Source organism: Bos javanicus, chromosome 3 (genome assembly GCF_032452875.1).
Source record: "Bos javanicus breed banteng chromosome 3, ARS-OSU_banteng_1.0, whole genome shotgun sequence".
In the NCBI taxonomy this organism is placed as follows: domain Eukaryota; kingdom Metazoa; phylum Chordata; class Mammalia; order Artiodactyla; family Bovidae; genus Bos; species Bos javanicus.
In genome coordinates this window covers 8,106,852-8,120,496 of record NC_083870.1, presented here as the reverse complement: position 1 = coordinate 8,120,496, position 13,645 = coordinate 8,106,852, and the positions used below count along the sequence as shown (strand labels likewise).

Genomic DNA, 13,645 nt, shown 5'->3' with positions numbered 1-13,645 from the left:
AGTGTCCAGTGCCGCGGGGGTCCGGGGCCCTGTCGGGGTGGCGGGCTGCCGCTGTGAGCGAGGCGGTGGGTTGGGTGCGCGGTTGGGTCGGGACCCGCGGTGGCCGGGGGCCCGTGCTGGGCAGGGGTCGCGTCGGCAGGCAGCCCGAGAGCCCGTGAGCGGCCGGGCGGTAGGACGGTCGCCGCCGTCCTCGTTAGTATAGTGGTGAGTATCCCCGCCTGTCACGCGGGAGACCGGGGTTCGATTCCCCGACGGGGAGGCCACACACCCTTTTTGGTGGCCGCGGTCGCTCTCTGTCCTGCCGCCAGGCCCCCAGAGGCCCTTCGTCTGGTCCCGCCGCCTTTGGGCGAGGCGCCAGGGCGCGGTGCGCGGCCTAGCCACCGTCGACCCCCTCTCCCCGTGCGGGCCTCCAGCCCGAGCCCTTTGTGGTCGCCGGGCGCACGGTCGCCACGGCCGAGCGAGGGCCTCCTTGGCCACCCCACGGCCTTGCCCGACCAGAGCCGGAGCTTGCGGCCCGCGGGGCCGCCCGGCCGCCCACGCACCCACTCCCACTGGCCGCCTCAGTGGGCTCCTAGGCTCGCGACGCCCCCGCCGTGCGGCTCGGCACAGCGCCGCGACGCGTGCAGGCAGCTGGGTCCCGTGTCCCCAAGTCGTCGTGGGAAGTGGGCGCGCCCAGCGCCCGGTGGAGAAGGGCTTTGGCCAGCTGGGTGCGGGAAGCTGCGTGCCCCGCGTTGCCCGCCGGAGGTGAGGGCGGAGGCGTTCGCGGGCCGCGGCGGGGAGCGAAGGGCCGCAGGGCCGCAAGGCCGTCGGGCCGGTGGACCACGGCAACGGCGTAGCGCCGACGCGCATGGGGCGCCGCGCGGCTGCTGGTGGCGCCGACGGCGGCGCAGAGCCTCCGGCTGACGGGGCGTCGGGGCAGGGATGCGGAGGCGGTGGCGGCAGGGGCGGCAGGGGCGGCAGGGGCGGCAGGGGCGGCGGCGGCGGCGGCGGCGGCGGCTAGATTATGCTGGGGCGATCCCGGGGCCGGCGTCCGGCGGCCGCCCGGGCTGTGTAGCGTTGGTGGTATAGTGGTGAGCATAGCTGCCTTCCAAGCAGTTGACCCGGGTTCGATTCCCGGCCAACGCAGCGGGCCGACCTTTTGCTGAGCTGCACCGCCCTCCCGGCAGGGGCGATGGCGGGGGAGAGAGAGCTGGGAGCGGGGAGCCAGCCCGCTGGCCCGCGGCTTTTGGCGTGTGTGCGAGAAGCCGGCGGCGCGCGCAGTGTTTTGAGGGGGCTGAAAGCAAGACGGCACGCCAAGGCAGGAGGACTGACGCGGCCGGCGGGCGGCTGGACTTGCAAAGGCCGGGTGTGGGCGGCAAGGTGGCGCGGGCGGGTGGCATGGAGGCGCTGGGTTCAGCGGGAGCAGGCGAGGGCCTGGCCCCGACGCTCCCTGGTGGTCTAGTGGTTAGGATTCGGCGCTCTCACCGCCGCGGCCCGGGTTCGATTCCCGGTCAGGGAAGCCTTTCTTCTTCCTCTCCGGAGGCCTGCCACCTGCCGGGATCCTCGCCGGCGACCCTCCCACCTTTACCCTTTTAGCCTACGCAATGGCAACCCACTCCAGTCCTCCTGCCTGGAAAACCCCATGGACGGAGGAGCCTGGGAGGCTGCAGACCATGGGGTCGCTAAAAGTCCCATAGGACCGAGCGACTTCACTTTCACTTTTCACTTGCATGCATTGCAGAAGGAAATGGCAAGCCACTCCAGTGTTCTTGCCTGGAGAATCCCAGGGACGGGGGAGCCTGGTGGGCTGCCGTCTATGGGGTCGCACAGAGTCGGACAGGACTGACGCGACCTAGCAGCTCAGCACTGCGCCAGAGGCCCCCGGGACCCTGCACCTCCAGCCCAAGCACGATTCAGGCCACCTCCGCCGTCCCCCGGGGCAAACCTTTGTTGGCCGCGGTGGCAACCTCGCGCCGCTTTCACCACGACCGGCCTGAGGCCTCCCATCCCCCGCCTCCCTCCCTCCTGAGGGGCTGCGGCTGCTGGCCCTGGTGGCGGCGGTGATGCTCCTGGGCTTGTGCTGGTTCTCCTGCTGTGGGGGGCGGGGGGGGGCGCGGGGGGGTGGGGTGAGGAGGTGGGGTGGGATAGGGCGGGGTGGGGATAGGGGCGGGGGTAGGGGCGCGAGCTGTGGTGGTCGCCAGCGGGGGCCAGCAGCGGCAGGGGCGGTGGCCGCAGCCGAAGGTGAGCGAAGGGGCTGTGCCTCGGGGAGTGGGGGCCAGTGGCCACGGACACGCCTGCCTTCCCATGTCCCTCATGCCAGCCCCGTCTCTGGGCGGCTTGGCCACTGCGCGCCAGGTCCCGGGCTGGCTGTGACTCCCGTATGGTGCTGGTGTCTCCAAGAGGGTTCTGGTCTTGAGTGGGCTCTGAGAGGCGGACCACGGCGCCCGGGAGGCATCGGGATCAGTTCAGTCGCTCAGGGCACTGTAGCAGCCAGGCTTCCCTGTCCATCACCAACTCTCGAGGCTTGCTCAAACTCATGTCCGTCCAGTCGGGGATGCCATCCAAGCCTCTCGTCTTCTGTCGGGTCGTCCCGGTCTCCTCCTGCCTTCCATCAGGGTCTTTCCCCGTGAATCAGTTTTGCGGGTCGGGTGGCCAGAGGATTGGCGTTTCGGCTTCAGCCTCAGTCCTTCTAATGAATATTCAGGACTGATTTCCTCTAGGATGGACGGGATGGGTCTCCTCGCAGTCCAAGGGACTCTCAAGAGTCTTCTCCAACACCGCAGTCCAAAAGCATCAATTCTTCGGCACTCATCCTTCTTTATACTCCACCTCTCACATCTGTACGTGACCGCTGGAGAAACCGTAGCTTTCCCGAGACAGCCCCTCGTCACAGACCTCGTCTCTGCTTTGCGACATGCTGTCCAGGTTGGTCATAGCTTTTCTCCCAAGGAGCGAACGTCTTTTCATTTCGCCGGCGCGGCCGGCGTCTGCAGTGCTTTGGGGCAGCCCCCAAAATGAAGTCTTTCCCGCTTTCCGTTCTTTCCCCGTCTATTTGCCATGAAGTGATGGGACGGGATGCCATGATCTTAGTTGTCTGAATGTTGAGTTTGAAGCCAACGTTTTCACTCTCCTCTTTCACTTTCCTCAAGGGGCTCTTTAGTTCTTCTTCGCTGTCCCCGAGGCAAAGGGGTGAAGATGGATGTGGACCTGTGCCTCGAATCCCACCACCGCTTAGTGGAAGTGAGAGAGCTCGCAGATCCGGGCGGGGCGGGCCGGCCCGGCTGGGCAAAGCTAGCCCACCAGCCTGGAGGCGGCAGATGCGCTCGAGGCAGCGATGCCTGCCAGGGAGGACAACCCGACCGTCAGGGTGTTTCCCTTGCCTGACCACAGCTCTCAATCCTACCGGACTGAGGCAAGATTTCCCCAGGCCTCCCTCCCCCACTCGTAACCAAAGGTGGGCACTGGGGCGCGCGCACACCCACACCCACCCACCCACCCACCACACACACACACACACACACCCACACACCCACCCACACACACACACACGCACAGCGCCCTGTTCCCCGCACCCCTCCCCTAGTTATGACGTCTACGAGTTTCCCATTCTCATCCAACTGTCTATCCAGGATCCACTCCATCCCTCTCGCCAACCTGTCATTGTCTTCCCCTAGGAACTCTCCCCGAGGGTAATCGCCCACCACAGTCTCCCCTTGGGCCAATCTCGAGGTCGTCTTTCCCCAAAGGGTTTCATTCCACGTCCGTTCAAGGACTGTGTCCTTCGGAGGGGAAGTGGACGGCCGACCAAGGGCACCAAAGTGCGGCGAGGGCGGCACACTCGGGTGGGATGGCGCCTGTCCCCTATGGGAAAGGAGCCCCCGTGGCCCGACGTGTGCTTGCCGTGGCCAAAGGAGGTTTCCTTGAGGCCCCTGCCGGGGCCGTGGGCATCAGCGTGCGTGGGGGAGACTATGGGACGAAGGTGCTTGGGGCCATGGCTGGTGGGCGCCCCACGTGGATCAGGGACCTGGGCAGAGCGATCATCGCAGGGAGAGGGGGCGGCGGCGAGCCGAGGGGCTGGCAGGCAGGCCCAGGGGTGCTTGGGTGGAGTCTTCCTGGAGGGCCAGCATGAAGGGATGGGTGGGGCTCGAGGGAACCTGGCCGAAAGATCGGCAGGCCACTGGAGCAGGCCCTCTGCAGGAGCATGGGCGCGGTGGCGAAGCCCTGCCAGGCCCATGTGAGAGGCTGGGACGGATCTGCGGGAGGTAGGGGTGGGCGTGGGGTCGGGGTGGGTCTGCGGAGCCGGAGGGAGGCCCGCACTGGTGAACCTCAGGGCAGGGCAGGCCAGGCCAGGGCAGGACGTGGGAGGGGTGGCCCGAGCTCCGGGGCGATGGTGGCGGGGCGGGGGGTGGGGGGGAGGCGGATGGGGCCGAGCCTGGAGTCTGGAGGGAAAGGCAGAGGGCAGGCCGTGACAGTGATGGGGCTGTGGCATGAGGAAGATGGTGGGGGAGCACTCCATTCATTTGGGCGGGGTAGCGGGTGAGCGGGCGAGCCACACTGGTGCGCGGTGCCGCAGGCTGCTCAGGCTCAGCGGTGGGCTGAGGACGCAGGCAAGCCAACGACAGAAACGGGGTGCCAGACGGGGGCCAGACCTGGTCCGAGATGGGTGGGCCCGCCGTACCGCCCCAGAGACCAAAGTCACCACTCATCAGGAGCAAATGTCCAGTCTCGGGTGTGACATGGCTGGGGGCACAGGGTGGGATGGGGGGTGGTGGTTGGGAGCTCCGGTGGCTGAGATTTCACGAGGACCAAGGAGAGCTCCCACGTGACCGAGCACAGCCGTCCCTCCAGGGTACACACCCGCAGAGGGCAAACCTCGGGGAGGCCTGAGGGTGCCCACACCGCCACGGACACGGCGACACTGTTTGCCATGGCCAAGACACGGAGCAAACCCCAGCGCCCATCCACACGTGGCGGGCCCGAGAAGAGGTGGCACAGATGTAGCATGGAACCATCACTCAGTCATAAAGAAATAAGTCCAGTGTTGCCACTTGTCACAAGCAATGATGGACCTAGAGACTCTTACACTTGGTGAAGCACGTCAGACCGCGTTGGACAAAGGCATGTGGAACGTGTGAAAGAATACAAAACGGAGCTATTTGCCGAGGAGAAACCCACTCACGCAGAAAGCCACCTCAGGGGAACGCCAGCGGAAAGGCAGCGCTGGAGGGATGCGTGTGCAGCTGGGACGAACAGATTCGCAGGACCCTGGATAAAGGGAGAAGCGCCAAGGTGATCCAGTTCAACACAGGGAATAAGCGTCAGTACCCTGGAATCCCCTCGAGTGGACAAGAATCTGAAAACATACATGAAATCCAAAATCTGTACACGGGAAACAGAAGCACTTTGCGGTCCACCGGAAACGAGCACAATATTGGAAACCCACTGTACTTGAGCAACAACCGTGACTCCGACACTGGAGTCGGCTTTGCAGAAGAAACGAAATCAACAGGCAAGTAAGTCGGCGGGAAACAGGCGAGCTGTCCCAATCCCACCCTGGGTACATACCCGTGAGAGCCGCAACTCTTCATTCGGAAAGACACGTGCAAACCCCACGGTCGTAGCAGCGCCGTTTGCCGAAGCCGAGACGTGGAGGAAACCCTAGTGCCCATCCCCAACGGCTCACCCACATAGGTGCCATACCAGAGACAGGGAGAGAATGGGATGGCACTGAGCCATCCACGCGAGTCCAATAGTGTCACTGGCAGCAGCAGCGGAAGCTGGAGCTGCAGAATATTACCCTTGGTGAGGGAAGTCAAACAGGCAGGGTCACAGATGGGCGGAATCTTAAGTGTTGTACAAATTCACCCCTGTGGCAACCAGCGACAGACTCTCAGACTCGGGAAAGCAGCCTCGGGCTTCCCAAGGGCAGAGTCACGGACGGAGGGATGGATGAGGAGCCGGGCTCAACGGATGTACCGTACCAGTACTGCGTAGAAAGGAGAGGAGCAACAAGGAGACACGGGATACTACAGGGAATGAGATCCCATATCCTGTCACCACCTGTAACGGAAACCGATCTGAAACCCTCATCCTACACGCACAGGTGTGAATCACAACGTTGTACAGCAGACACGGGCACCAGGCTGTAGTTGTACACTTCCAGAACAACAACTGCCACTCCGGGGAAGTCAATCCGTCGAGGATCGGTCCAACAGTAGGACAAAGAAGAGCTCACATGATGATCCAGCAGACCCAATCCCGGCTACTCATCGGGAAAAGACAACACGCCCAATGGGAAGAGAGGCGGGCATCCCCCAGGGTCATCGCAGCCCTCGGTGCCGTAGCCGAGACGTGGGAAACGCTCACGTGCCCGTCGACCCGTGGCCGGCACGAGAAGGTGAGGCAAATACGTACCGTGGAATATGACGCAGCCGTCAAGTAGCAGCGGCCATCGCCATGGGCCGCAACGCCGCACGGACCCACAGAAGGGTCCGCTGACTGAAGTGAGTCGGGTAGAGAGGGACAAAGCTCTGTGGACTCGAACAACGAATACCAGTGAATCTATGTGCAAAGGGGAAACCGACCTGGAGACGGAGAGAACGTGCATAGGGCTAGCCAAGGGGAAAGGCAGGGGAGGGACGAAGTTGGAGTCGGATCAAGAGATAGGAAATACTGTACTTACAGTCGATGAGCAACAGAGCTTTCCTCTGTAGCATGACAACTGTATTCGTGTCTCGCCTTAACCTACACTGGAAAATCCCCTGGAAAAGAACAGGGGACTGAATCACTTTGCCGAGCACCTGAGACTAACCCAGGACTGTAAAGCAGTTCTCCTCGTGTTGGAAGAAGCAGAAGGAGGAGCAGGCCCTGGCCTGGGGTAGGGGGTGGGGGGAGGCAGGCCAGTGCGCCAAATGCAAAGGCAGGTTCCTGGACAGCCTGGGATTTGGAATGGCTCAGGGAGGACCTGGGCGTTGGGGGGGGTGGTGTGCAAATGGTGGAGGTGGGGAGCCGGGTGGGGGTGGGATGGGGGTTGCGTTTGGGGAAGTAGGGGCACGGTGAGGGTGCAGGCTGAGGTGGTGGTGCTCTTGGGGCAGGGCTGATGCTGAGGTGAGGCGCGCAACAGGGTTTCAGGGGCATGGGGTGGTGTTTGGGGTGGTGTTTGAGGCGGTGAGGCCGTCCCTGTTGGAGACCCATTTCTGCCGAGGGACGGGAGCTGGTGGACTTCTTTGGAACTCCTCCTGCAAGACGCTGGTCCAGGGACCCTCCAGGCGAAAGGGAGGTATGCTTGCCAGATGTGGCAACATCCTTGCTCCTGGCTGTGCAAACGTAGTGTGATTGATTCTCGGAGTGTGGGGAGAGTGAGGCAGGGAGCTTGGAGACGGACGTGGTGAAAGGTCTTGAAGAGGTGGTGCGGGCGGCTGCCAGCCGTGGGCTATTCCTTCCAAGTGCAATCCCTGAGCCCCCGGCTGGGTCCGGGTGAGGAAGCGAGCAAACACAAGAAAGGCGCCTGGACGCACGGGCGGCTGAGCCCGCAGGGCTTGGGGCCACGGAGGCTTGGCAGCAGGGCCTTTTCTGGGTGGGGTGGGGTGGGGCGGGGTGGTGGGCGTCTGCGCGGGAGAGGCAGCGGGCGGCAGGTAGCAGCCAGCGGTTGCAGGAGCGCTGCCTGGAGCGCCTTTCAGCCGGCAGACCTAGCTGGGCTCTGGGGCTGCACTGCGGGACCAAAAGGGGACGCTGTGGCTGCATGGGCCGGGAATCGAACCCGGGCCTCCCGCGTGGCAGGCGAGAATTCTACCACTGAACCACCCATGCACCGATGGCCAACGCCGCCCGACGCTGCCCCAGAGGCGCTGACCGCCACCCGCCCGGCACTGCTCACTGCTCACTGCTCGCCCGTCGGCATCTATCTGCTCCATCGGAGCAGGAGACGACGGTGGGGAGCGGGGAGAGGGGGCGACCTGAAAGCCAGGATCCGGGCACGTGCAGGACCACAGGGCGCGGCGCTCCCGGAGGGTTCCACTCGGCCCGTCGCGCGCCTTCTGCGCCGACCACGGCCGCCGCGACCCTGTCGGTGTCGCCCGAGGGGGCCGGGAGCCGACGCCTCCCGCCCGGCGCCGAGATCCCTGTCAGGTGCAGGCGCAGGCGCTGCGTGGTCGCTGCTGCCGCGCGCCGACGTTCCTCTCAGCGAACGCCGGGTCCCGACCCAAAGGCGTGTGAGGCCGGCTCGTGCGCTCTGGCGGACCGCGCGCCCGAGGTCCGGCTCTGACGGGGTGGTGGTGCTGGTGAGGAGGGGCCCTTTGGCAGAGCGGCTCCTGGCTCGGGGACTGCCGGCTGAGGCAGGGAGCGCGCTCTGGAAGGGCTTGGCTCCGGCCCGGGCAGCGGCTTCCCCCGGGAAGGCCGGGGGCGCCGGCCGGGCGCCGGTGGGCGGGCTGCACGGGCACGTAGGGCTTCTGCTCCCTCCCCAGAGGAGCACCCTTCCCGGGACGGACTGGTGCCAGGAAGACCGGTGTTCGCTGGCCAGCAGGAAGGCTGGGAGGCACGTGTCCCTGGCGGGCGGCAGGCAGGTGTGGCGCGGCCAAGGCCGCAAGGCGCAGAAGCGTCGAGGGCACGCAGCACCCCCTGGCGGGCAAGGCGGGGGCTCGGCCGCCTCGGTGTGACTGGGGAGCGCAGGCGGGCCGGCGGGGCGGGTGCGGAGGACAGGGTGCCGGCCGGAGGGAGAGCGGCCGGGGGCGGACGTGGAAGCAAGGCTGCGAGAGCGAGTTGGCCGTTCCCCGGCAGAAGTCGGAGCGCCGGCGACGCGAGGAGGCCTTGCCAGCCGCCGCGGGGCTGCGTGCTTCGGTGCGGCCGGGGGCGGGGCGGGGCCGTGGGAGTGGGAGGGTGGGCGAGGGTGGGCGAGGGGGAGGCGGGGAGGCAGGAAAACCAGCAGCTGCAGCTGCAGCCAGCTGGGGAGGAAAGATGCGCTGAGGAGGACTGAAGGTTCCTGGGGTGGGGGTGCAGGTGGCGGGAGGCGGCGCGTGTGTGGAGCAAGGCAGTGGCGCGGGGAGGACGGGCGCGTTTGTCCGGCGGGCCAAAAGGCTGGCTTGTCAGGAGTGGGATTCGAACCCACGCCTCCAGGGGAGACTGCGACCTGAACGCAGCGCCTTAGACCGCTCGGCCATCCTGACGGCGGGCCTGGCTGGGCGCGTGGCCGCTCGCCTGGCTGGGACCCGACGCGGCGCGAGCCCCGGCGCCCTTGGCGGGCCGCGCGCCGCGCCCCGCCGCGCTAGGCAGGCAGGCAGGCAGGCAGGCAGGCAGGCAGGCGGCCGTCCGGGGTGGGTGTCGACGGAGCCGGCGCGCGGCGGCCGGCCGAGGCGCCTGGCTCGGCGGCTGGCCGCGCCCCGGACCCAGCCGGGCCGTGGGCGGGCCGGCCCCTCCCCAGCCGCGCCTCTCCTGGCCCGACGCCGGCCGGCGCGCGCCCACCGTGTCCTCGCAGCCTCGCTTGCCTTCTCGGGCCCCCTTCTCCCGGCGGAATGCCCGCGTGGGAGGCAAGAGGCGGCGCGCCCTGGGGAGTGTCCAGTGCCGCGGGGGTCCGGGGCCCTGTCGGGGTGGCGGGCTGCCGCTGTGAGCGAGGCGGTGGGTTGGGTGCGCGGTTGGGTCGGGACCCGCGGTGGCCGGGGGCCCGTGCTGGGCAGGGGTCGCGTCGGCAGGCAGCCCGAGAGCCCGTGAGCGGCCGGGCGGTAGGACGGTCGCCGCCGTCCTCGTTAGTATAGTGGTGAGTATCCCCGCCTGTCACGCGGGAGACCGGGGTTCGATTCCCCGACGGGGAGGCCACACACCCTTTTTGGTGGCCGCGGTCGCTCTCTGTCCTGCCGCCAGGCCCCCAGAGGCCCTTCGTCTGGTCCCGCCGCCTTTGGGCGAGGCGCCAGGGCGCGGTGCGCGGCCTAGCCACCGTCGACCCCCTCTCCCCGTGCGGGCCTCCAGCCCGAGCCCTTTGTGGTCGCCGGGCGCACGGTCGCCACGGCCGAGCGAGGGCCTCCTTGGCCACCCCACGGCCTTGCCCGACCAGAGCCGGAGCTTGCGGCCCGCGGGGCCGCCCGGCCGCCCACGCACCCACTCCCACTGGCCGCCTCAGTGGGCTCCTAGGCTCGCGACGCCCCCGCCGTGCGGCTCGGCACAGCGCCGCGACGCGTGCAGGCAGCTGGGTCCCGTGTCCCCAAGTCGTCGTGGGAAGTGGGCGCGCCCAGCGCCCGGTGGAGAAGGGCTTTGGCCAGCTGGGTGCGGGAAGCTGCGTGCCCCGCGTTGCCCGCCGGAGGTGAGGGCGGAGGCGTTCGCGGGCCGCGGCGGGGAGCGAAGGGCCGCAGGGCCGCAAGGCCGTCGGGCCGGTGGACCACGGCAACGGCGTAGCGCCGACGCGCATGGGGCGCCGCGCGGCTGCTGGTGGCGCCGACGGCGGCGCAGAGCCTCCGGCTGACGGGGCGTCGGGGCAGGGATGCGGAGGCGGTGGCGGCAGGGGCGGCAGGGGCGGCAGGGGCGGCAGGGGCGGCGGCGGCGGCGGCGGCGGCGGCTAGATTATGCTGGGGCGATCCCGGGGCCGGCGTCCGGCGGCCGCCCGGGCTGTGTAGCGTTGGTGGTATAGTGGTGAGCATAGCTGCCTTCCAAGCAGTTGACCCGGGTTCGATTCCCGGCCAACGCAGCGGGCCGACCTTTTGCTGAGCTGCACCGCCCTCCCGGCAGGGGCGATGGCGGGGGAGAGAGAGCTGGGAGCGGGGAGCCAGCCCGCTGGCCCGCGGCTTTTGGCGTGTGTGCGAGAAGCCGGCGGCGCGCGCAGTGTTTTGAGGGGGCTGAAAGCAAGACGGCACGCCAAGGCAGGAGGACTGACGCGGCCGGCGGGCGGCTGGACTTGCAAAGGCCGGGTGTGGGCGGCAAGGTGGCGCGGGCGGGTGGCATGGAGGCGCTGGGTTCAGCGGGAGCAGGCGAGGGCCTGGCCCCGACGCTCCCTGGTGGTCTAGTGGTTAGGATTCGGCGCTCTCACCGCCGCGGCCCGGGTTCGATTCCCGGTCAGGGAAGCCTTTCTTCTTCCTCTCCGGAGGCCTGCCACCTGCCGGGATCCTCGCCGGCGACCCTCCCACCTTTACCCTTTTAGCCTACGCAATGGCAACCCACTCCAGTCCTCCTGCCTGGAAAACCCCATGGACGGAGGAGCCTGGGAGGCTGCAGACCATGGGGTCGCTAAAAGTCCCATAGGACCGAGCGACTTCACTTTCACTTTTCACTTGCATGCATTGCAGAAGGAAATGGCAAGCCACTCCAGTGTTCTTGCCTGGAGAATCCCAGGGACGGGGGAGCCTGGTGGGCTGCCGTCTATGGGGTCGCACAGAGTCGGACAGGACTGACGCGACCTAGCAGCTCAGCACTGCGCCAGAGGCCCCCGGGACCCTGCACCTCCAGCCCAAGCACGATTCAGGCCACCTCCGCCGTCCCCCGGGGCAAACCTTTGTTGGCCGCGGTGGCAACCTCGCGCCGCTTTCACCACGACCGGCCTGAGGCCTCCCATCCCCCGCCTCCCTCCCTCCTGAGGGGCTGCGGCTGCTGGCCCTGGTGGCGGCGGTGATGCTCCTGGGCTTGTGTTGGTTCTCCTGCTGTGGGGGGCGGGGGGGGGGCGCGGGGGGTGGGGTGAGGAGGTGGGGTGGGATAGGGCGGGGTGGGGATAGGGGCGGGGGTAGGGGCGCGAGCTGTGGTGGTCGCCAGCGGGGGCCAGCAGCGGCAGGGGCGGTGGCCGCAGCCGAAGGTGAGCGAAGGGGCTGTGCCTCGGGGAGTGGGGGCCAGTGGCCACGGACACGCCTGCCTTCCCATGTCCCTCATGCCAGCCCCGTCTCTGGGCGGCTTGGCCACTGCGCGCCAGGTCCCGGGCTGGCTGTGACTCCCGTATGGTGCTGGTGTCTCCAAGAGGGTTCTGGTCTTGAGTGGGCTCTGAGAGGCGGACCACGGCGCCCGGGAGGCATCGGGATCAGTTCAGTCGCTCAGGGCACTGTAGCAGCCAGGCTTCCCTGTCCATCACCAACTCTCGAGGCTTGCTCAAACTCATGTCCGTCCAGTCGGGGATGCCATCCAAGCCTCTCGTCTTCTGTCGGGTCGTCCCGGTCTCCTCCTGCCTTCCATCAGGGTCTTTCCCCGTGAATCAGTTTTGCGGGTCGGGTGGCCAGAGGATTGGCGTTTCGGCTTCAGCCTCAGTCCTTCTAATGAATATTCAGGACTGATTTCCTCTAGGATGGACGGGATGGGTCTCCTCGCAGTCCAAGGGACTCTCAAGAGTCTTCTCCAACACCGCAGTCCAAAAGCATCAATTCTTCGGCACTCATCCTTCTTTATACTCCACCTCTCACATCTGTACGTGACCGCTGGAGAAACCGTAGCTTTCCCGAGACAGCCCCTCGTCACAGACCTCGTCTCTGCTTTGCGACATGCTGTCCAGGTTGGTCATAGCTTTTCTCCCAAGGAGCGAACGTCTTTTCATTTCGCCGGCGCGGCCGGCGTCTGCAGTGCTTTGGGGCAGCCCCCCAAAATGAAGTCTTTCCCGCTTTCCGTTCTTTCCCCGTCTATTTGCCATGAAGTGATGGGACGGGATGCCATGATCTTAGTTGTCTGAATGTTGAGTTTGAAGCCAACGTTTTCACTCTCCTCTTTCACTTTCCTCAAGGGGCTCTTTAGTTCTTCTTCGCTGTCCCCGAGGCAAAGGGGTGAAGATGGATGTGGACCTGTGCCTCGAATCCCACCACCGCTTAGTGGAAGTGAGAGAGCTCGCAGATCCGGGCGGGGCGGGCCGGCCCGGCTGGGCAAAGCTAGCCCACCAGCCTGGAGGCGGCAGATGCGCTCGAGGCAGCGATGCCTGCCAGGGAGGACAACCCGACCGTCAGGGTGTTTCCCTTGCCTGACCACAGCTCTCAATCCTACCGGACTGAGGCAAGATTTCCCCAGGCCTCCCTCCCCCACTCGTAACCAAAGGTGGGCACTGGGGCGCGCGCACACCCACACCCACCCACCCACCCACCCACACACACACACACACACACCCACACACCCACCCACACACACACACACGCACAGCGCCCTGTTCCCCGCACCCCTCCCCTAGTTATGACGTCTACGAGTTTCCCATTCTCATCCAACTGTCTATCCAGGATCCACTCCATCCCTCTCGCCAACCTGTCATTGTCTTCCCCTAGGAACTCTCCCCGAGGGTAATCGCCCACCACAGTCTCCCCTTGGGCCAATCTCGAGGTCGTCTTTCCCCAAAGGGTTTCATTCCACGTCCGTTCAAGGACTGTGTCCTTCGGAGGGGAAGTGGACGGCCGACCAAGGGCACCAAAGTGCGGCGAGGGCGGCACACTCGGGTGGGATGGCGCCTGTCCCCTATGGGAAAGGAGCCCCCGTGGCCCGACGTGTGCTTGCCGTGGCCAAAGGAGGTTTCCTTGAGGCCCCTGCCGGGGCCGTGGGCATCAGCGTGCGTGGGGGAGACTATGGGACGAAGGTGCTTGGGGCCATGGCTGGTGGGCGCCCCACGTGGATCAGGGACCTGGGCAGAGCGATCATCGCAGGGAGAGGGGGCGGCGGCGAGCCGAGGGGCTGGCAGGCAGGCCCAGGGGTGCTTGGGTGGAGTCTTCCTGGAGGGCCAGCATGAAGGGATGGGTGG

The 13,645-nt window shown here is 66.7% G+C and overlaps 8 non-coding genes across 8 annotated transcripts; 6 read left to right on the top strand and 2 right to left on the bottom strand.

Moving 5' to 3' along the window:
* The first annotated feature begins 187 nt into the window (after window positions 1-187).
* On the top strand, window positions 188-259 carry TRNAD-GUC (transfer RNA aspartic acid (anticodon GUC)). Its single transcript has one exon. It is a non-coding gene; the product is annotated as a tRNA-Asp (tRNA).
* A 794-nt stretch (window positions 260-1,053) lies between these two features.
* TRNAG-UCC (transfer RNA glycine (anticodon UCC)) lies at window positions 1,054-1,125 on the top strand. Its single transcript has one exon. It is a non-coding gene; the product is annotated as a tRNA-Gly (tRNA).
* Window positions 1,126-1,426: 301 nt separating this feature from the next.
* TRNAE-CUC (transfer RNA glutamic acid (anticodon CUC)) lies at window positions 1,427-1,498 on the top strand. Its single transcript has one exon. It is a non-coding gene; the product is annotated as a tRNA-Glu (tRNA).
* A 6,219-nt stretch (window positions 1,499-7,717) lies between these two features.
* Window positions 7,718-7,788, bottom strand: TRNAG-GCC (transfer RNA glycine (anticodon GCC)). The gene has a single exon. It is a non-coding gene; the product is annotated as a tRNA-Gly (tRNA).
* Window positions 7,789-9,057: 1,269 nt separating this feature from the next.
* Window positions 9,058-9,140, bottom strand: TRNAL-CAG (transfer RNA leucine (anticodon CAG)). Its single transcript has one exon. It is a non-coding gene; the product is annotated as a tRNA-Leu (tRNA).
* Window positions 9,141-9,710: 570 nt separating this feature from the next.
* Window positions 9,711-9,782, top strand: TRNAD-GUC (transfer RNA aspartic acid (anticodon GUC)). Its single transcript has one exon. It is a non-coding gene; the product is annotated as a tRNA-Asp (tRNA).
* A 794-nt stretch (window positions 9,783-10,576) lies between these two features.
* TRNAG-UCC (transfer RNA glycine (anticodon UCC)) lies at window positions 10,577-10,648 on the top strand. The gene has a single exon. It is a non-coding gene; the product is annotated as a tRNA-Gly (tRNA).
* A 301-nt stretch (window positions 10,649-10,949) lies between these two features.
* Window positions 10,950-11,021, top strand: TRNAE-CUC (transfer RNA glutamic acid (anticodon CUC)). The gene has a single exon. It is a non-coding gene; the product is annotated as a tRNA-Glu (tRNA).
* The last annotated feature ends 2,624 nt before the right edge of the window (window positions 11,022-13,645 follow it).